The sequence below is a fragment of the Mytilus californianus genome, unplaced genomic scaffold (genome assembly GCF_021869535.1).
Source record: "Mytilus californianus isolate M0D057914Y unplaced genomic scaffold, xbMytCali1.0.p SCAF_3, whole genome shotgun sequence".
Classification (NCBI taxonomy): Eukaryota; Metazoa; Mollusca; class Bivalvia; order Mytilida; family Mytilidae; genus Mytilus; species Mytilus californianus.
The window spans coordinates 113,118,488-113,141,073 of record NW_026262679.1 but is presented as its reverse complement, the minus strand read 5'-3'; the positions used below and the strand labels follow the sequence as shown (position 1 = coordinate 113,141,073).

General features: G+C 30.1%; 1 long non-coding RNA gene across 16 annotated transcripts in view; it reads left to right on the top strand.

The window, feature by feature from the left end:
- The window catches only part of LOC127735863 (uncharacterized), a 100,619-nt gene extending 79,020 nt beyond the window's left edge, over positions 1 to 21,599 (top strand). For 8 of the 16 annotated variants that reach the window (XR_007998622.1, XR_007998624.1, XR_007998621.1 and 5 more), the window contains exons 3-12: positions 4,280 to 4,355; positions 4,642 to 4,717; positions 5,861 to 5,937; positions 6,245 to 6,320; positions 10,796 to 10,865; positions 11,496 to 11,563; positions 16,043 to 16,117; positions 16,419 to 16,498; positions 16,785 to 16,860; positions 17,326 to 21,599. This is a non-coding gene — a long non-coding RNA (uncharacterized LOC127735863). Of the gene's footprint in view, positions 1 to 1,682; positions 1,760 to 3,131; positions 3,218 to 3,518; positions 3,594 to 3,895; positions 3,976 to 4,279; positions 4,356 to 4,641; positions 4,718 to 5,860; positions 5,938 to 6,244; positions 6,321 to 10,412; positions 10,489 to 10,795; positions 10,866 to 11,495; positions 11,564 to 11,864; positions 11,940 to 15,673; positions 15,742 to 16,042; positions 16,118 to 16,418; positions 16,499 to 16,784; positions 16,861 to 17,325 lie in introns of those variants that run through there. The other 8 variants (XR_007998617.1, XR_007998615.1, XR_007998614.1 and 5 more) reach the window with 6 other exon arrangements.
- The last annotated feature ends 987 nt before the right edge of the window (positions 21,600 to 22,586 follow it).

The following is a 22,586-nucleotide window of genomic DNA, read 5'->3' as shown; positions in this document are numbered from 1 at the left end:
AAATTAGGATTTTTCATCAAAAATGCATCATATTAATTTTGAATTAATTGCAACAACCAATATTCTCTATTTAAAGCTGATACTGATTTAGAGTTTTTGTTTTTTGTTACAGATACAGACTAGATATGTTACCCTCCTAGACAATGAAGATGCTTTCTTGGTTTACAGCACACGAAGATTTGTATCATGTAGGTATTTGGTCATTATAATTGTACTTTTAACTCTTTTTATATGTGTTGGGTAACAAAAATCAGTTTTCCCGTTGAACAACAGTTTGAAATTTTATTACAAATTTGTCGAACATTTCTTTTATTCAAATATTTACTGTAATAAGTTAAGTAATTGTAAATATTCTAGTCTCCAATTTAGGATTTGACATTAAACATGCATCACATTAATTTCTGAATTGATTGCAACATCAAATATTCCCTATTTAAAGCTGATACTAATTTACAATTTTTGTTTTTGTTACAGATAACGCCTAAATATGTTACACTCTTCGACAATGAAAATGGTTTCATTGTAGATAGCACATTAGGATTAGTCACATGTACGTATTTATTCATTACAATTTTTTTATTTAAACTAGGTTTATTAGCTCACCTGCAAGTGAGCTTTTCTCATCACTTGGCGTCCGTCGTCGTCCGTTAACTTTTACAAAAATCTCCTCTGAAACTACTGGGCCAAATTTAACCAAACTTGGCCACAATCATCACTAGGGTATCTAGTTTTAAAAATGTGTCCGATGACCCCGCCTGCCAACCAAGATGGCTGACATGGCTAAAAATAGAACATAGGGGTAAAATGCAGTTTTTGGCTTATATCTCTGAAACTCAAGCATTTAGAGCAAATCTGACTGAGTAAAAATGTTCATCAGGTTAAGATCTATCTGCCCTGAAATTGTCAGATGAATCAGACAACCCGTTGTTGGGTTGCTGCCCCTGAATTAGTAATTTTAAGGAAATTTTGCAGCTTTTTGTTATCTTGAATATTATTATAGATGAAGATAAACTGTAAACAGCCATTATGTTCAGCAAAGTCAGATCTACAAAGAAGTCAACATGACCAATATGGTCAATTGACCCCATAAGGAGTTATTGCCCTTTAAAGTCAAATTTAACAATTATTCGTAAATTTTTGTATTCTTTTACAAAAATCTTCTCTCCTGAAACAACTGAGACAAATTTAACCAAACTTGGCCACAATCATCACTAGGGTATCTAGTTTAATAAATGTGTCCGATGACCCTGCCTGCCAACCAACATGTCAGACATGGCTAAAAATAGAACTTTGGGGGAAAATGCAGTTTTTGACTTGTATCTCTGAAACTAAAGCAAATGTATAACGGTTGCATTATTTCATGCATCAATTGTAAATAAAAATATCAGGTGAGCGACACAGGCTCCTTGGAGCCTCTAGTATTTGTTGGGCATTAAAATCAGTTTTCACTAAAACAACAGATTGAAGCTTTATAACAAATTGGTCTAAAATTTCTTTTATTCCTATTTATATTCTTATGAAGTATATTTTAATAAGAATGTATAGTTATTGTAAATATACGTCTCCAATTTAGGATTTGACATAAAACATGCATCACATTAATTTCTGAATTGATTGCAACAGCAAAAAGCTTTGATTTTGAAGCTGAAACTAATTTAAAATATTTGTTTTTTTTTGTACAGATACTGCCTAAATATGTAAGACTCCTATACCATGAAAGATGCTTCCATTGCAGATAGCACATTAGGATGTTGCACATGTAGGTATTTATTCATAACAATTGTTCTTAAAACTATGTTTATATTTGTTAGGTAATAAAAATCAGTTTTTCCTGGAACAACAGCTTGAAATTTGATTACAAATTGGTCCTACATTACATTTATTGAAATATTCACTGTAATGAGATATATTTTAATAAGAATGTATAGTGATTGTAAAAATTCTTGTCTCCAATTAAGGATTTGACATTACAACATGCATCACATTAATTTCTGAATTGATTGCAACAGCAAATAGTCTGGATTAAAAGCTGAAATTAATGTTTATTTTTTTTGTTTTCATTACAGATACAGCCTAAATATGTAAGACTCCTATACCATGAAAGATGCTTCCATTGCAGATGCACATTAGGATAAGTCACATGTACGTATTTGGTCATTACAATTTTCCTTCAAACTATATTTATATTTGTTAGGTAATAAAAATCAGTTTTTTCCTGAAACAACAGATTGAAGCTTTATAACAAATTGGTCTAAAATTTCTTTCATTCAAATTTATACTCTAATGCTGAATATTTTAATAAGAACGTATAGTAATTGTAATTATATACTTTTCTCTATTTTGGGATTTAACATAAAACATGCATCACATTATTTTCTGAATTGATTGCAACAGCAAAGAGTCTGGATTTAAAGCGTAAACTAATTAATAATTTTTGTTTTTGTTGCAGATTATACAGCCTTAATATGTAACACTCCTATACCATGAAAGATGCTTTCACACATTAGGATGTTGCACATGTAGGTATTTGGTCATTACAATTGTTCTTAAAACTATGTTTATGTTTGTTAGGTAATAAAAATCTGTTTTTTCCTGAACAGTTTGACAAAACGATGCTTTATGTTAAAATGGGTCTCGTAAAAGCAGACCTCTGCAGAGAGCAAACTTTAGATTTTGATATAACATTGATGAATTTAATGGGCGCTAATCTCGTAAAAGCAGATCCCCCAGCAGAGCTGATTACATAGTATGATAACTTGTGTTTATGGTAAAATGTATTTAGTTTTTTTGTCTGGCTCTATTTCATTATCAACCAATTTGAAACTTTATTACAAATTGGTCTCAAAAAAATTTCTTCAAATTTATACTCTAATGAAATATATTCTTAATGACTGAGCTGAAGGACGCCTCCGGGTGCGGGAATTTCTCGCTACATTGAAGACCTGTTGGTGACCTTCTGCTGTTGTCTGTTCTATGGTCGGGTTGTTGTCTCTTTGACACATTCCCCATTTCCATTCTCAATTTTATTAATGGAATGTATAGTAATTATAAATATTCTTGTCCAACATGCAAAGATTAAATTCTGAAAAAATTGCAACAGCAAATAGTCTGTATTTAAAGCTGATATTAATTTATAGTTTTTGTTAAAGATACATCTAAATATGTTGCACTCCTAGACAGAGAAGATGGATTCATGGCAGATAGGAAGAGTCAACATGTAAGTATTTGGTCCTTACAATTGTACTTAAAACTATGTTAATATTTGGAAGTCAATAAAAATCTGTTTTCACTGAAACAATAGCTTAAAATTTTTTTACAGATTGGTCTAAAATATCTTTTATTCGAATTTCAAATGTGGTATATTTTAATAAGAATGAAAGAGTAATTGTAAATTAATTGTCCGTAATTTAAGATTTGACATAAAACATGAATCACATTAATTTTTTTATTTTTTTAACAGCCATTAAATATTCTCTATCTAAAGCTGATGCTAATTTAAATTTTTTCTTATGTAACAGATACAGCCCAGATATGTTCCACTCCTACCCAATGAATATGGTTTCATGGTAGATGCACATTAGGATGTTTAACATGTAGGTAGTCATTACAATTGTACTTTAGACTATGTTTATATGTGTTGGGTAATAAATATCAGTTTTACCTGGAACAACAGCTTAAATAAAATTTTATTTCAAATTAGTGTACATATTTCTTTTGTTCAAATTTATAATCTAGTGAAGTAAATTTTAACATGAATGCGTAGTAATTTTAAATATTCTTGTGTCCAATTTAGGATTTGACATAAAATATGAGTGACATTTATTTTATAATTGTTGCAACAGCCAATAGTCTCTATTTGAAGCTGATACTAATTGATGATTTGGTTTTGTTATAGATACAGCCATAATATGTTACACTCCTAGACAATGAAGATGGTTTCATGGTAGATTGATCACACATCTGGATACGTAGCATGTAGGTATTTGGTATTTTTAATTGTACTTTAAACTATGTTTATATGGTTTGCAGGTAACAAAAATAAGTTTTCCCTGGAAGCTTAAATTAGATTTGATTACAAATTGATTTAAAATTTCTTCAATTCAAATTTATACTCTTATGAAGATTATTTTAATGATAATGTATAGAAATTGTTTATATACTTGTCTTCAAATTAGGATTTTTCATCAAAAATGCATCATATTAATTTTGAATTAATTGCAACAACCAATATTCTCTATTTAAAGCTGATACTGATTTAGAGTTTTTGTTTTTGTTACAGATACAGACTAGATATGTTACCCTCCTAGACAATGAAGATGCTTTCATGGTATACAGCACACGAAGATTTGTATCATGTAGGTATTTGGTCATTATAATTGTACTTTTAACTCTTTTTATATGTGTTGGGTAACAAAAATCAGTTTTCCCTTTGAACAACAGTTTGAAATTTTATTACAAATTTGTCGAACATTTCTTTTATTCAAATATTTACTGTAATAAGTTAAGTAATTGTAAATATTCTAGTCTCCAATTTAGGATTTGACATTAAACATGCATCACATTAATTTCTGAATTGATTGCAACATCAAATATTCCCTATTTAAAGCTGATACTAATTTACAATTTTTGTTTTTGTTACAGATAGCGCCTAAATATGTTACACTCTTCGACAATGAAAATGGTTTCATTGTAGATAGCACATTAGGATTAGTCACATGTACGTATTTATTCATTACAATTTTTTTATTTAAACTAGGTTTATTAGCTCACCTGGCCCACAGGGCCAAGTGAGCTTTTCTCATCACTTGGCGTCCGTCGTTGTCCGTTAACTTTTACAAAAATCTCCTCTGAAACTACTGGGCCAAATTTAACCAAACTTGGCCACAATCATCACTAGGGTATCTAGTTTTAAAAATGTGTCCGATGACCCTGCCTGCCAACCAAGATGGCCGACATGGCTAAAAATAGAACATAGGGGTAAAATGCAGTTTTTGGCTTATATCTCTGAAACTCAAGCATTTAGAGCAAATCTGACTAGAGTAAAAATGTTCATCAGGTTAAGATCTATCTGCCCTGAAATTGTCAGATGAATCAGACAACCCATTGTTGGGTTGCTGCCCCTGAATTAGTAATTTTAAGGAAATTTTGCAGCTTTTTGTTATCTTGAATATTATTATAGATGAAGATAAACTGTAAACAGCCATTATGTTCAGCAAAGTCAGATCTACAAAGAAGTCAACATGACCAATATGGTCAATTGACCCAATAAGGAGTTATTGCCCTTTAAAGTCAAATTTAACAATTATTCGTAAATTTTTGTATTCTTTTACAAAAATCTTCTCTCCTGAAACAACTGAGACAAATTTAACCAAACTTGGCCACAATCATCACTAGGGTATCTAGTTTAATAAATGTGTCCGATGACCCTGCCTGCCAACCAACATGTCAGACATGGCTAAAAATAGAACATTGGGGGAAAATGCAGTTTTTGACTTGTATCTCTGAAACTAAAGCAAATGTATAACGGTTGCATTATTTCATGCATCAATTGTAAATAAAAATATCAGGTGAGCGACACAGGCTCCTTGGAGCCTCTAGTATTTGTTGGGCATTAAAATCAGTTTTCACTGAAACAACAGATTGAAGCTTTATAACAAATTGGTCTAAAATTTCTTTTATTCCTATTTATATTCTTATGAAGTATATTTTAATAAGAATGTATAGTTATTGTAAATATACGTCTCCAATTTAGGATTTGACATAAAACATGCATCACATTAATTTCTGAATTGATTGCAACAGCAAAAAGCTTTGATTTTGAAGCTGAAACTAATTTAAAATATTTGTTTTTTTTGTACAGATACTGCCTAAATATGTAAGACTCCTATACCATGAAAGATGCTTCCATTGCAGATAGCACATTAGGATGTTGCACATGTAGGTATTTATTCATAACAATTGTTCTTAAAACTATGTTTATATTTGTTAGGTAATAAAAATCAGTTTTTCCTGGAACAACAGCTTGAAATTTGATTACAAATTGGTCCTACATTACATTTATTGAAATATTCACTGTAATGAGATATATTTTAATAAGAATGTATAGTGATTGTAAAAATTCTTGTCTCCAATTAAGGATCTGACATTACAACATGCATCACATTAATTTCTGAATTGATTGCAACAGCAAATAGTCTGGATTAAAAGCTGAAATTAATGTTTATTTTTTTTGTTTTCATTACAGATACAGCCTAAATATGTAAGACTCCTATACCATGAAAGATGCTTCCATTGCAGATGCACATTAGGATAAGTCACATGTACGTATTTGGTCATTACAATTTTCCTTCAAACTATATTTATATTTGTTAGGTAATAAAAATCAGTTTTTTCCTGAAACAACAGATTGAAGCTTTATAACAAATTGGTCTAAAATTTCTTTCATTCAAATTTATACTCTAATGCTGAATATTTTAATAAGAATGTATAGTAATTGTAATTATATACTTTTCTCTATTTTGGGATTTAACATAAAACATGCATCACATTATTTTCTGAATTGATTGCAACAGCAAAGAGTCTGGATTTAAAGCGTAAACTAATTAATAATTTTTGTTTTTGTTACAGATTATACAGCCTTAATATGTAACACTCCTATACCATGAAAGATGCTTTCACACATTAGGATGTTGCACATGTAGGTATTTGGTCATTACAATTGTTCTTAAAACTATGTTTATGTTTGTTAGGTAATAAAAATCCGTTTTTTCCTGAACAGTTTGACAAAACGATGCTTTATGTTAAAATGGGTCTCGTAAAAGCAGACCTCTGCAGAGAGCAAACTTTAGATTTTGATATAACATTGATGAATTTAATGGGCGCTAATCTCGTAAAAGCAGATCCCCAGCAGAGCTGATTACATAGTATGATAACTTGTGTTTATGGTAAAATGTATTTAGTTTTTTTGTCTGGCTCTATTTCATTATCAACCAATTTGAAACTTTATTACAAATTGGTCTCAAAAAAATTTCTTCAAATTTATACTCTAATGAAATATATTCTTAATGACTGAGCTGAAGGACGCCTCCGGGTGCGGGAATTTCTCGCTACATTGAAGACCTGTTGGTGACCTTCTGCTGTTGTCTGTTCTATGGTCGGGTTGTTGTCTCTTTGACACATTCCCCATTTCCATTCTCAATTTTATTAATGGAATGTATAGTAATTATAAATATTCTTGTCCAACATGCAAAGATTAAATTCTGAAAAAATTGCAACAGCAAATAGTCTGTATTTAAAGCTGATATTAATTTATAGTTTTTGTTAAAGATACATCTAAATATGTTGCACTCCTAGACAGAGAAGATGGATTCATGGCAGATAGGAAGAGTCAACATGTAAGTATTTGGTCATTACAATTGTACTTAAAACTATGTTAATATTTGGAAGTCAATAAAAATCTGTTTTCACTGAAACAATAGCTTAAAATTTTTTTACAGATTGGTCTAAAATATCTTTTATTCGAATTTCAAATGTGGTATATTTTAATAAGAATGAAAGAGTAATTGTAAATTAATTGTCCGTAATTTAAGATTTGACATAAAACATGAATCACATTAATTTTTTTATTTTTTTAACAGCCATTAAATATTCTCTATCTAAAGCTGATGCTAATTTAAATTTTTTCTTATGTAACAGATACAGCCCAGATATGTTCCACTCCTACCCAATGAATATGGTTTCATGGTAGATGCACATTAGGATGTTTAACATGTAGGTAGTCATTACAATTGTACTTTAGACTATGTTTATATGTGTTGGGTAATAAATATCAGTTTTACCTGGAACAACAGCTTAAATAAAATTTTATTTCAAATTAGTGTACATATTTCTTTTGTTCAAATTTATAATCTAGTGAAGTAAATTTTAACATGAATGCGTAGTAATTTTAAATATTCTTGTGTCCAATTTAGGATTTGATATAAAATATGAGTGACATTTATTTTATAATTGTTGCAACAGCCAATAGTCTCTATTTGAAGCTGATACTAATTGATGATTTGGTTTTGTTATAGATACAGCCATAATATGTTACACTCCTAGACAATGAAGATGGTTTCATGGTAGATTGATCACACATCTGGATACGTAGCATGTAGGTATTTGGTTTTTTCAATTGTACTTTAAACTATGTTAAAATGGTTTGCAGGTAACAAAAATAAGTTTTCCCTGGAAGCTTAAATTAGATTTGATTACAAATTGATTACAAATTTCTTCAATTCAAATTTATACTCTTATGAAGATTATTTTAATGATAATGTATAGAAATTGTTTATATACTTGTCTTCAAATTAGGATTTTTCATCAAAAATGCATCATATTAATTTTGAATTAATTGCAACAACCAATGTTCTCTATTTAAAGCTGATACTGATTTAGAGTTTTTGTTTTTTGTTACAGATACAGACTAGATATGTTACCCTCCTAGACAATGAAGATGCTTTCATGGTATACAGCACACGAAGATTTGTATCATGTAGGTATTTGGTCATTATAATTGTACTTTTAACTCTTTTTATATGTGTTGGGTAACAAAAATCAGTTTTCCCGTTGAACAACAGTTTGAAATTTTATTACAAATTTGTCGAACATTTCTTTTATTCAAATATTTACTGTAATAAGTTAAGTAATTGTAAATATTCTAGTCTCCAATTTAGGATTTGACATTAAACATGCATCACATTAATTTCTGAATTGATTGCAACATCAAATATTCCCTATTTAAAGCTGATACTAATTTACAATTTTTGTTTTTGTTACAGATAACGCCTAAATATGTTACACTCTTCGACAATGAAAATGGTTTCATTGTAGATAGCACATTAGGATTAGTCACATGTACGTATTTATTCATTACAATTTTTTTATTTAAACTAGGTTTATTAGCTCACCTGCAAGTGAGCTTTTCTCATCACTTGGCGTCCGTCGTCGTCCGTTAACTTTTACAAAAATCTCCTCTGAAACTACTGGGCCAAATTTAACCAAACTTGGCCACAATCATCACTAGGGTATCTAGTTTTAAAAATGTGTCCGATGACCCCGCCTGCCAACCAAGATGGCCGACATGGCTAAAAATAGAACATAGGGGTAAAATGCAGTTTTTGGCTTATATCTCTGAAACTCAAGCATTTAGAGCAAATCTGACTAGAGTAAAAATGTTCATCAGGTTAAGATCTATCTGCCCTGAAATTGTCAGATGAATCAGACAACCCGTTGTTGGGTTGCTGCCCCTGAATTAGTAATTTTAAGGAAATTTTGCAGCTTTTTGTTATCTTGAATATTATTATAGATGAAGATAAACTGTAAACAGCCATTATGTTCAGCAAAGTCAGATCTACAAAGAAGTCAACATGACCAATATGGTCAATTGACCCCATAAGGAGTTATTGCCCTTTAAAGTCAAATTTAACAATTATTCGTAAATTTTTGTATTCTTTTACAAAAATCTTCTCTCCTGAAACAACTGAGACAAATTTAACCAAACTTGGCCACAATCATCACTAGGGTATCTAGTTTAATAAATGTGTCCGATGACCCTGCCTGCCAACCAACATGTCAGACATGGCTAAAAATAGAACTTTGGGGGAAAATGCAGTTTTTGACTTGTATCTCTGAAACTAAAGCAAATGTATAACGGTTGCATTATTTCATGCATCAATTGTAAATAAAAATATCAGGTGAGCGACACAGGCTCCTTGGAGCCTCTAGTATTTGTTGGGCATTAAAATCAGTTTTCACTGAAACAACAGATTGAAGCTTTATAACAAATTGGTCTAAAATTTCTTTTATTCCTATTTATATTCTTATGAAGTATATTTTAATAAGAATGTATAGTTATTGTAAATATACGTCTCCAATTTAGGATTTGACATAAAACATGCATCACATTAATTTCTGAATTGATTGCAACAGCAAAAAGCTTTGATTTTGAAGCTGAAACTAATTTAAAATATTTGTTTTTTTTTGTACAGATACTGCCTAAATATATAAGACTCCTATACCATGAAAGATGCTTCCATTGCAGATAGCACATTAGGATGTTGCACATGTAGGTATTTATTCATAACAATTGTTCTTAAAACTATGTTTATATTTGTTAGGTAATAAAAATCAGTTTTTCCTGGAACAACAGCTTGAAATTTGATTACAAATTGGTCCTACATTACATTTATTGAAATATTCACTGTAATGAGATATATTTTAATAAGAATGTATAGTGATTGTAAAAATTCTTGTCTCAAATTAAGGATTTGACATTGCAACATGCATCACATTAATTTCTGAATTGATTGCAACAGCAAATAGTCTGGATTAAAAGCTGAAATTAATGTTTATTTTTTTTGTTTTCATTACAGATACAGCCTAAATATGTAAGACTCCTATACCATGAAAGATGCTTCCATTGCAGATGCACATTAGGATAAGTCACATGTACGTATTTGGTCATTACAATTTTCCTTCAAACTATATTTATATTTGTTAGGTAATAAAAATCAGTTTTTTCCTGAAACAACAGATTGAAGCTTTATAACAAATTGGTCTAAAATTTCTTTCATTCAAATTTATACTCTAATGCTGAATATTTTAATAAGAACGTATAGTAATTGTAATTATATACTTTTCTCTATTTTGGGATTTAACATAAAACATGCATCACATTATTTTCTGAATTGATTGCAACAGCAAAGAGTCTGGATTTAAAGCGTAAACTAATTAATAATTTTTGTTTTTGTTACAGATTATACAGCCTTAATATGTAACACTCCTATACCATGAAAGATGCTTTCACACATTAGGACGTTGCACATGTAGGTATTTGGTCATTACAATTGTTCTTAAAACTATGTTTATGTTTGTTAGGTAATAAAAATCCGTTTTTTCCTGAACAGTTTGACAAAACGATGCTTTATGTTAAAATGGGTCTCGTAAAAGCAGACCTCTGCAGAGAGCAAACTTTAGATTTTGATATAACATTGATGAATTTAATGGGCGCTAATCTCGTAAAAGCAGATCCCCCAGCAGAGCGGATTACATAGTATGATAATTTGTGTTTATGGTAAAATGTATTTAGTTTTTTTGTCTGGCTCTATTTCATTATCAACCAATTTGAAACTTTATTACAAATTGGTCTCAAAAAAATTTCTTCAAATTTATACTCTAATGAAATATATTCTTAATGACTGAGCTGAAGGACGCCTCCGGGTGCGGGAATTTCTCGCTACATTGAAGACCTGTTGGTGACCTTCTGCTGTTGTCTGTTCTATGGTCGGGTTGTTGTCTCTTTGACACATTCCCCATTTCCATTCTCAATTTTATTAATGGAATGTATAGTAATTATAAATATTCTTGTCCAACATGCAAAGATTAAATTCTGAAAAAATTGCAACAGCAAATAGTCTGTATTTAAAGCTGATATTAATTTATAGTTTTTGTTAAAGATACATCTAAATATGTTGCACTCCTAGACAGAGAAGATGGATTCATGGCAGATAGGAAGAGTCAACATGTAAGTATTTGGTCCTTGCAATTGTACTTAAAACTATGTTAATATTTGGAAGTCAATAAAAATCTGTTTTCACTGAAACAATAGCTTAAAATTTTTTTACAGATTGGTCTAAAATATCTTTTATTCGAATTTCAAATGTGGTATATCTTAATAAGAATGAAAGAGTAATTGTAAATTAATTGTCCGTAATTTAAGATTTGACATAAAACATGAATCACATTAATTTTTTTATTTTTTTAACAGCCATTAAATATTCTCTATCTAAAGCTGATGCTAATTTAAATTTTTTCTTATGTAACAGATACAGCCCAGATATGTTCCACTCCTACCCAATGAATATGGTTTCATGGTAGATGCACATTAGGATGTTTAACATGTAGGTAGTCATTACAATTGTACTTTAGACTATGTTTATATGTGTTGGGTAATAAATATCAGTTTTACCTGGAACAACAGCTTAAATAAAATTTTATTTCAAATTAGTGTACATATTTCTTTTGTTCAAATTTATAATCTAGTGAAGTAAATTTTAACATGAATGCGTAGTAATTTTAAATATTCTTGTGTCCAATTTAGGATTTGACATAAAATATGAGTGACATTTATTTTATAATTGTTGCAACAGCCAATAGTCTCTATTTGAAGCTGATACTAATTGATGATTTGGTTTTGTTATAGATACAGCCATAATATGTTACACTCCTAGACAATGGAGATGGTTTCATGGTAGATTGATCACACATCTGGATACGTAGCATGTAGGTATTTGGTATTTTTAATTGTACTTTAAACTATGTTTATATGGTTTGCAGGTAACAAAAATAAGTTTTCCCTGGAAGCTTAAATTAGATTTGATTACAAATTGATTTAAAATTTCTTCAATTCAAATTTATACTCTTATGAAGATTATTTTAATGATAATGTATAGAAATTGTTTATATACTTGTCTTCAAATTAGGATTTTTCATCAAAAATGCATCATATTAATTTTGAATTAATTGCAACAACCAATATTCTCTATTTAAAGCTGATACTGATTTAGAGTTTTTGTTTTTGTTACAGATACAGACTAGATATGTTACCCTCCTAGACAATGAAGATGCTTTCATGGTATACAGCACACGAAGATTTGTATCATGTAGGTATTTGGTCATTATAATTGTACTTTTAACTCTTTTTATATGTGTTGGGTAACAAAAATCAGTTTTCCCGTTGAACAACAGTTTGAAATTTTATTACAAATTTGTCGAACATTTCTTTTATTCAAATATTTACTGTAATAAGTTAAGTAATTGTAAATATTCTAGTCTCCAATTTAGGATTTGACATTAAACATGCATCACATTAATTTCTGAATTGATTGCAACATCAAATATTCCCTATTTAAAGCTGATACTAATTTACAATTTTTGTTTTTGTTACAGATAGCGCCTAAATATGTTACACTCTTCGACAATGAAAATGGTTTCATTGTAGATAGCACATTAGGATTAGTCACATGTACGTATTTATTCATTACAATTTTTTTATTTAAACTTGGTTTATTAGCTCACCTGGCCCACAGGGCCAAGTGAGCTTTTCTCATCACTTGGCGTCCGTTGTTGTCCGTTAACTTTTACAAAAATCTCCTCTGAAACTACTGGGCCAAATTTAACCAAACTTGGCCACAATCATCACTAGGGTATCTAGTTTTAAAAATGTGTCCGATGACCCTGCCTGCCAACCAAGATGGCCGACATGGCTAAAAATAGAACATAGGGGTAAAATGCAGTTTTTGGCTTATATCTCTGAAACTCAAGCATTTAGAGCAAATCTGACTAGAGTAAAAATGTTCATCAGGTTAAGATCTATCTGCCCTGAAATTGTCAGATGAATCAGACAACCCATTGTTGGGTTGCTGCCCCTGAATTAGTAATTTTAAGGAAATTTTGCAGCTTTTTGTTATCTTGAATATTATTATAGATGAAGATAAACTGTAAACAGCCATTATGTTCAGCAAAGTCAGATCTACAAAGAAGTCAACATGACCAATATGGTCAATTGACCCAATAAGGAGTTATTGCCCTTTAAAGTCAAATTTAACAATTATTCGTAAATTTTTGTATTCTTTTACAAAAATCTTCTCTCCTGAAACAACTGAGACAAATTTAACCAAACTTGGCCACAATCATCACTAGAGTATCTAGTTTAATAAATGTGTCCGATGACCCTGCCTGCCAACCAACATGTCAGACATGGCTAAAAATAAAACATTGGGGGAAAATGCAGTTTTTGACTTGTATCTCTGAAACTAAAGCAAATGTATAACGGTTGCATTATTTCATGCATCAATTGTAAATAAAAATATCAGGTGAGCGACACAGGCTCCTTGGAGCCTCTAGTATTTGTTGGGCATTAAAATCAGTTTTCACTGAAACAACAGATTGAAGCTTTATAACAAATTGGTCTAAAATTTCTTTTATTCCTATTTATATTCTTATGAAGTATATTTTAATAAGAATGTATAGTTATTGTAAATATACGTCTCCAATTTAGGATTTGACATAAAACATGCATCACATTAATTTCTGAATTGATTGCAACAGCAAAAAGCTTTGATTTTGAAGCTGAAACTAATTTAAAATATTTGTTTTTTTTGTACAGATACTGCCTAAATATGTAAGACTCCTATACCATGAAAGATGCTTCCATTGCAGATAGCACATTAGGATGTTGCACATGTAGGTATTTATTCATAACAATTGTTCTTAAAACTATGTTTATATTTGTTAGGTAATAAAAATCAGTTTTTCCTGGAACAACAGCTTGAAATTTGATTACAAATTGGTCCTACATTACATTTATTGAAATATTCACTGTAATGAGATATATTTTAATAAGAATGTATAGCGATTGTAAAAATTCTTGTCTCCAATTAAGGATCTGACATTACAACATGCATCACATTAATTTCTGAATTGATTGCAACAGCAAATAGTCTGGATTAAAAGCTGAAATTAATGTTTATTTTTTTTGTTTTCATTACAGATACAGCCTAAATATGTAAGACTCCTATACCATGAAAGATGCTTCCATTGCAGATGCACATTAGGATAAGTCACATGTACGTATTTGGTCATTACAATTTTCCTTCAAACTATATTTATATTTGTTAGGTAATAAAAATCAGTTTTTTCCTGAAACAACAGATTGAAGCTTTATAACAAATTGGTCTAAAATTTCTTTCATTCAAATTTATACTCTAATGCTGAATATTTTAATAAGAATGTATAGTAATTGTAATTATATACTTTTCTCTATTTTGGGATTTAACATAAAACATGCATCACATTATTTTCTGAATTGATTGCAACAGCAAAGAGTCTGGATTTAAAGCGTAAACTAATTAATAATTTTTGTTTTTGTTACAGATTATACAGCCTTAATATGTAACACTCCTATACCATGAAAGATGCTTTCACACATTAGGATGTTGCACATGTAGGTATTTGGTCATTACAATTGTTCTTAAAACTATGTTTCTGTTTGTTAGGTAATAAAAATCCGTTTTTTCCTGAACAGTTTGACAAAACGATGCTTTATGTTAAAATGGGTCTTGTAAAAGCAGACCTCTGCAGAGAGCAAACTTTAGATTTTGATATAACATTGATGAATTTAATTGGCGCTAATCTCGTAAAAGCAGATCCCCCAGCAGAGCTGATTACATAGTATGATAACTTGTGTTTATGGTAAAATGTATTTAGTTTTTTTGTCTGGCTCTATTTCATTATCAACCAATTTGAAACTTTATTACAAATTGGTCTCAAAAAAATTTCTTCAAATTTATACTCTAATGAAATATATTCTTAATGACTGAGCTGAAGGACGCCTCCGGGTGCGGGAATTTCTCGCTACATTGAAGACCTGTTGGTGACCTTCTGCTGTTGTCTGTTCTATGGTCGGGTTGTTGTCTCTTTGACACATTCCCCATTTCCATTCTCAATTTTATTAATGGAATGTATAGTAATTATAAATATTCTTGTCCAACATGCAAAGATTAAATTCTGAAAAAATTGCAACAGCAAATAGTCTGTATTTAAAGCTGATATTAATTTATAGTTTTTGTTAAAGATACATCTAAATATGTTGCACTCCTAGACAGAGAAGATGGATTCATGGCAGATAGGAAGAGTCAACATGTAAGTATTTGGTCATTACAATTGTACTTAAAACTATGTTAATATTTGGAAGTCAATAACAATCTGTTTTCACTGAAACAATAGCTTAAAATTTTATTACAGATTGGTCTAAAATATCTTTTATTCGAATTTCAAATGTGGTATATTTTGATAAGAATGAAAGAGTAATTGTAAATTAATTGTCTGTAATTTAAGATTTGACATAAAACATGAATCACATTAATTTTTTTATTTTTTTAACAGCCATTAAATATTCTCTATCTAAAGCTGATGCTAATTTAAATTTTTTCTTATGTAACAGATACAGCCCAGATATGTTCCACTCCTACCCAATGAATATGGTTTCATGGTAGATGCACATTAGGATGTTTAACATGTAGGTAGTCATTACAATTGTACTTTAGACTATGTTTATATGTGTTGGGTAATAAATATCAGTTTTACCTGAACAACAGCTTAAATAAAATTTTATTTCAAATTAGTGTACATATTTCTTTTGTTCAAATTTATAATCTAGTGAAGTAAATTTTAACATGAATGCGTAGTAATTTTAAATATTCTTGTGTCCAATTTAGGATTTGACATAAAATATGAGTGACATTTATTTTATAATTGTTGCAACAGCCAATAGTCTCTATTTGAAGCTGATACTAATTGATGATTTGGTTTTGTTATAGATACAGCCTAAATATGTTGCACTCCAAGACAATGAAGATGGTTGCATGGTAGATTGATCACACATCTGGATACGTAGCATGTAGGTATTTGGTCATAATAATTGTACTTTTAACTCTTTTTATATGTGTTGGGTAACAAAAATCCGTTTTCCCGTTGAACAACAGTTTTAAATTTTATTACAAATTTGTCGAACATTTCTTTTATTCAAATATTTACTGTAATAAGTTAAGTAATTGTAAATATTCTAGTCTCCAATTTAGGATTTGACATAAAACATGCATCACATTAATTTCTGAATTGATTGCAACATCAAATATTCCCTATTTAAAGCTGATACTAATTTACAATTTTTGTTTTTGTTACAGATAACGCCTAAATATGTTACACTCTTCGACAATGAAAATGGTTTCATTGTAGATAGCACATTAGGATTAGTCACATGTACGTATTTATTCATTACAATTTTTTTATTTAAACTAGGTTTATTAGCTCACCTGGCCCACAGTGAGCTTTTCTCATCACTTGGAGTCCGTCGTCGTCCGTTAACTTTTACAAAAATCTCCTCTGAAACTACTGGGCAAATTTACACTCCTAGGCAATGATTGAAGATGCTTTCATGGTATACAGCACACGAGGATTCGTATCATGTAGGTATTTGGTCATTATAATTGTACTTTTAACTCTTTTTATATGTGTTGAGTAACAAAAATCAGTTTTCCCCTTGAACAACAGTTTGAAATTTTATTACAAATTTGTCGAACATTTCTTTTGTTCAAATATTTACTGTACTGAGGTGTATTTTTAATAAGAATATAAAGTAATTGTAAGTATACTAGTCTCCAATTTAGGATTTGACATAAAACTTGCATCAATTTAATTTCTGAATTGATTGGGTTTTTTTTACAGATGCAACTTATATGATGTTTCAGTAGTAGAAGGTGCAGCATGGCAGCAGAAGATGTTAAATTGAGAATCGTGAAGAGACAGTTTAATTCTTTAGAGAATAAATAAGATTATAGTTTATAGATGAAGATTATAAAAATCTTTAATGTTCAAAATATCAGATGAGAATTTGCCAAGTGCCCTCAATATGTCTACAATGATATAACAATCATAATTAAAAATGTATTGTAAACCTCTTTTTCAATATTCATATTAAAGAAAGTAGATTGTCAATTTAGATATTTACTTATTTACCTGAATTTTGGACAATATGACTTTATTTAGATTTTTTGAAATTCAAGTTCAAAATGTATATACATCAGATAGTTTTGGTTTGCCAGCAACTTCCATTGTATAGCCAAAAGATCAATTGTTGGTTGTAATTAAGGCCAGCTCTAAATAAGATCTTAAAATAGAAACTATCTTCAAATTTGACAAGTTACCATATCTACATATGAATAAATTAGAATAGTCTGTAAATATTCTGTATTTTCCTTTTTGCATCATCTTTTGAGTAACCAAATCAGAACACCCAGTTTGGTGAAATACTTTTTCCTGTTATATCTATCATTGCTTTTGTAAGATAAAAACAAAAATGTATATGCAGTTTTGTTAAATATATTTAAATTAAAAATTTAAAAAAAAATCAAATTCAAATTAACACAAACAAAATTGACTTTAACTTATGGTTTAGTTCATGCACCCTTTAATGTATATCTTAAAAGTTTTGTTGTGGACTAAGCAAATATCAAATTATCATTTCAGAAGTACATTTTGCTTGCATGGTATCATCTTCACTAACATTTAACATAGTGGGTTTCGGAGTTACTGAGGTAGTTCTTATTGAGGTGTTTCTTGTTTTTTTCTATGGAGGAATCAGTGGTTTCTATTTTGTTCAGGATATGGTTTTGTCATTCAAAGGGAACTGTCAATGTAATTCTGAAATGATATACATTTGGTATTTTATTGTCATTGAAAAAGAAACAGTATCAGTGCATGAACATTTGAACTGTGAATATATAATATTTAAACTTTATAATTTATAATTTTTAAATCGATTTTGGAAAGTTATTGTATCAAAATTAAATTGTATTTGACACAGTTTGATGGATGGAAATTGAAAATTAGAAAAACTTTGAAAACAAAATTCCAAATATAAATTTCTGCTTCATTAAAACATTTGGTTAAATGGATCTGCAAAATCACTGATAGCTAACATGGTTAATCCACTTAATTAGATAGTGTCGTTAAGTATAGTCTAATGGATCCTGTTGATATCCTATTAAAAGTATTAATGTATTATAAATTATATTCCTAAATCTAACATGTCAGACGCGAGAGACCCCCCTTTGTTATAGAGGGATCGCCCTTGCATCAGTGTCTTACAAATTGTACTGTAATATACTGAACTATAGATTAGCTCAGTGGGTAGATGATAACAATGTACTGGTTGAGGAACAGAATGGTTTATGACAACTTTGTAGTACAATAGACCAATTATCTACTCTTACTAATTTGATAAATGTGAGAAAAACACTTCCTAAATCAATCTTTTGCGCCTTTATATTGATTTTAAAAAGGCTTACGACACTACACAGAGATATTTTATGGTATAAACTAAATAAAATTGGTGTTGCACAGACTTTTTTGTTCTGCTATTAAGTCAATTTATACAAATGTTCTGTAAGAATAAACGATCATTTCACAGACTGGTTTGATGTAAACACTGGCTTGAAACAAGGATGTCCCTTGTCGCTCATTTTGTTCAACTTGTATATTAATGATTAACATTTCTTAAGTCCTTTGACTGCGGAATAGATATTGGTGATGAAAAACTGTATTTTATTATATGCTGATGATGTTGTTATAGCAAACGATGAAAAAGAGCTACAACTTTTGGTAAATGCTTTTTCTACATGATTTGAAGACAATTGTATGACAATTAATACAAACAAGAGTAACATTGTACAATTTAGACCACCATCTATTCCTAGATATGATGTAATTTTTAATTGTAATGGTCATACTATAAAGTCTTCTAGTAATGATACTTGGTCTCCTTTTAAACAAGCATTTAGACTATAATATCACTGCAAAAGCCGTTGCATCTTCAGCAAATAGAACTTTAAGGATGGTAATAGCCAAGTGTAAACTTTAAGGGGGTGTTTGTTTCGATGTATTTGTAAAATTATATGAAAGTTTGGTTTGTCCTATAATAGAATATGAAAAGGTATATGGGGTGTACAAAGATATTCTTGTATAAATTCCATACATAATGGGGCCTGTAGATTTTCTAGAAGTAGAAAAATATGCACCAAATGCTGCAGTTACTGGAGACTTGGGTATTAATGTATTATACGTTGATAATTTTATTTTATATTGCATTTTGATTTGTCAATACACACGTTTTAAGGTGTAGGTCAGAGCACCTGACCCTGGAGACGGGATTGCGCACTTGGCATCCACTGACACAGGTTTCTAGAGCTTTTTGATCGATTATATCGTTTTTTATCTCTAGTTGTTCCTGGCCGGCCTTGACTGTCTATGAAGGGGTGCATTTAGTCAAAAGTTGGTTTTGGTGTATTTAGGAAAATCATGGAAGTATTATATTTTACTTCCATGGGATAATATATACCTAGGAATTGTATGATTTTGAATTATATATACATTGCAATAATAATGATTTATTGAATTTGTGAATATTTATAATACAATCTGGCATCCATCGAGCATGACGGGCTGTCGGCAAACTAAGATTATGTTTGCATTATTTATATTTGGCACAAGTATGTAGTTAATACCACCTATTTTTGATAAGCAGTGGAAAAGTATTATTCGTTTGTGGTGTAGATTAAATAACATGAGCTGAAGTCTGATAAATGCAAAAATTCATTAGTGGGCTGATAGAATGAGTGTTAAGCATAAGTGTGCTGAAAACTGGAACTTTTTATCTTGTCCTGAAAATATGGACACAAATTATGTTGTTAAACTTTTAATGTCAGAATGCATTTCATTCACAGAAGTGCTTTTCTCAAATTTAGATGTGGTGTTGCTCCACTAAGGATTTATTTTTAAACTGGGAAATATGAAAATTATTGTTTTAGCGTGTGCCATATATGTTATAGTTTTATTGAAGACGAAGCTAATGTTTTATTAAGATGTCCTCTTTATGAAGATTTTAGAAACCATTTATGTTATGTTGCTGAAACTTATAATGAAAATGTTAATACTTTAGATGATAACCAAAAGTTAGTGTTTTTATTCTCAGATGTGTTATTCTCAGATGTAAATATGATACATGTGTGTTCTAAAACCTGTTATTTGAATTTAAAAAGGCGTTGAAATTTTATATATGGTAAATACATGTAGTACTTTATTTCATATTGTTTAATGTATTATATCTATGCATTTTAATAGTCTTTATAATTCTGTATAGAATGGTTCATTTTATTTAGTATTGTTTTACAATGTATAAATATCGATTGTAATTGTCGAGAGAGGAGACGGTCATAAAACATTGAATTAATTGAATTGAGTTTGTTAGTATTACAATCAATATTTGTGTATGCCTCGCACAAAAATGTGCAAGCAGGGCCGTACTGGACATTTTCAGTTATCAAGGTTTTTTTTTTTATAACAAACACACTGAGATCTGGTATCCAGGAAATTAAAATGAATCAACAATACTTTCATGTATTTTGTACAATTATATTTTTTCTAATTACACCTTGCTCATGATGCAGATCTGTCTTCATCTAATACTATGATGATGTACTACAGTGGCATAAAAGTAGTTTGGTATTTACCATGATGCATTAGAATTAAATTTCCCCACGTTTCAAGCAAGGATTTGTATACAAATCCTTGTTTCAAGGAATAACATTGAAAAATAATTTATAAGCTAACACTTCTAGCCAGCAGTCTGTTTTGAATGATAAGGATTTTTTTTAAACTGTTCAAGTATACCTCCTTAGACAATTTTCCTAGCATTGGGTATTGGAATTTTCCAATTTTTTCTCCACTACATTTTCAGTTTTTAGTTGGTTGTTCCATGTCAGCGGGGTCGTCGATGATAGAATTTTTGCCATTATTTGATATTTCTCATAAAATAAAATGCAAGAGCATTTCATCAATTATAATTGCTACGATTTTCTTTATGTATTTATGCTTATCCTTGTATGCATGTTTATTGTTTTAATGAAGATAAAATCCGATGTCCAGGTTATCGGCAATATGAATATATTATTTGTTTTGTTAAAGCCTAAATATTTGGAAAGATTCGTAAATGAATTTTTTTTTTGACAAAACCTATGTTACAGCTCATCAACTTCCATGGTGATGCATATGTCCATCCATCCCTTTGTCCTGTCTCAAATTTGCTTTCCACTCCGATTAAATACAATTTGCCTAATGTCATGGACAACAATAAAATGTAGGTCAAGTTCGATTTTGTCTTAGTTACCTTTAGAGGTGTAATATTACCATTGTTTTCCCCCATTAGTCTTTGTTAGATTTGCACTCTTCTAAAAATTTATCTTTGTTCCAAATAAAGAAATACTTGGCTTTAATCAAGTTTTATTCTTTCTAGCTGTATGGCTACAGACAAAATTTCAAATAACATGTCATTGCATATACGATGATTACCATCACTGGAAGTTCACCAATCAAATGTTCTCCCCTTTTTTCCTGTGTACAAGCTTTTGTAACCATGTAACCTCAAGTTTCCTAAATAGTCTTTAGAAACACCAAACCAGAGGCTCTGACGATCCTGTGTCGCTCACCTGGTTCTACTTGGTTGTGGAAATGATGTAAAAATAGATTAAAATCATAACAGATACCATAATAATAATTGAGACCAAGTTTGGTTTAAAATTGGCCCTGTAATTTAACAAAAATCATGGTGGCCATCTTGAACAGTTAATCGGCAACAAAGTAGCAAGTCGCACATTTGCAGCCATCTTGGTTGATGGATTTGCTATAAAGTAACACTTGGTCAGTACCTCATAAGGAACATTCATGCCATGTTTGGTTTCATTACATTCAGTGGTTCTTCAAAAGAAGACTTTTGTATGTATTTCACATAGGGTCCTTTGTTAAACTAAGTTCCCCGCTGGAAACCATCTTGGATGATTGAATGCCTGCAAAGTAACAACACTTGGTCAGCGCCTCATTAGGAACATTCATGTCATGTTTGGTTTCATTCCATTCAGTGTTTCTCTAAAAGA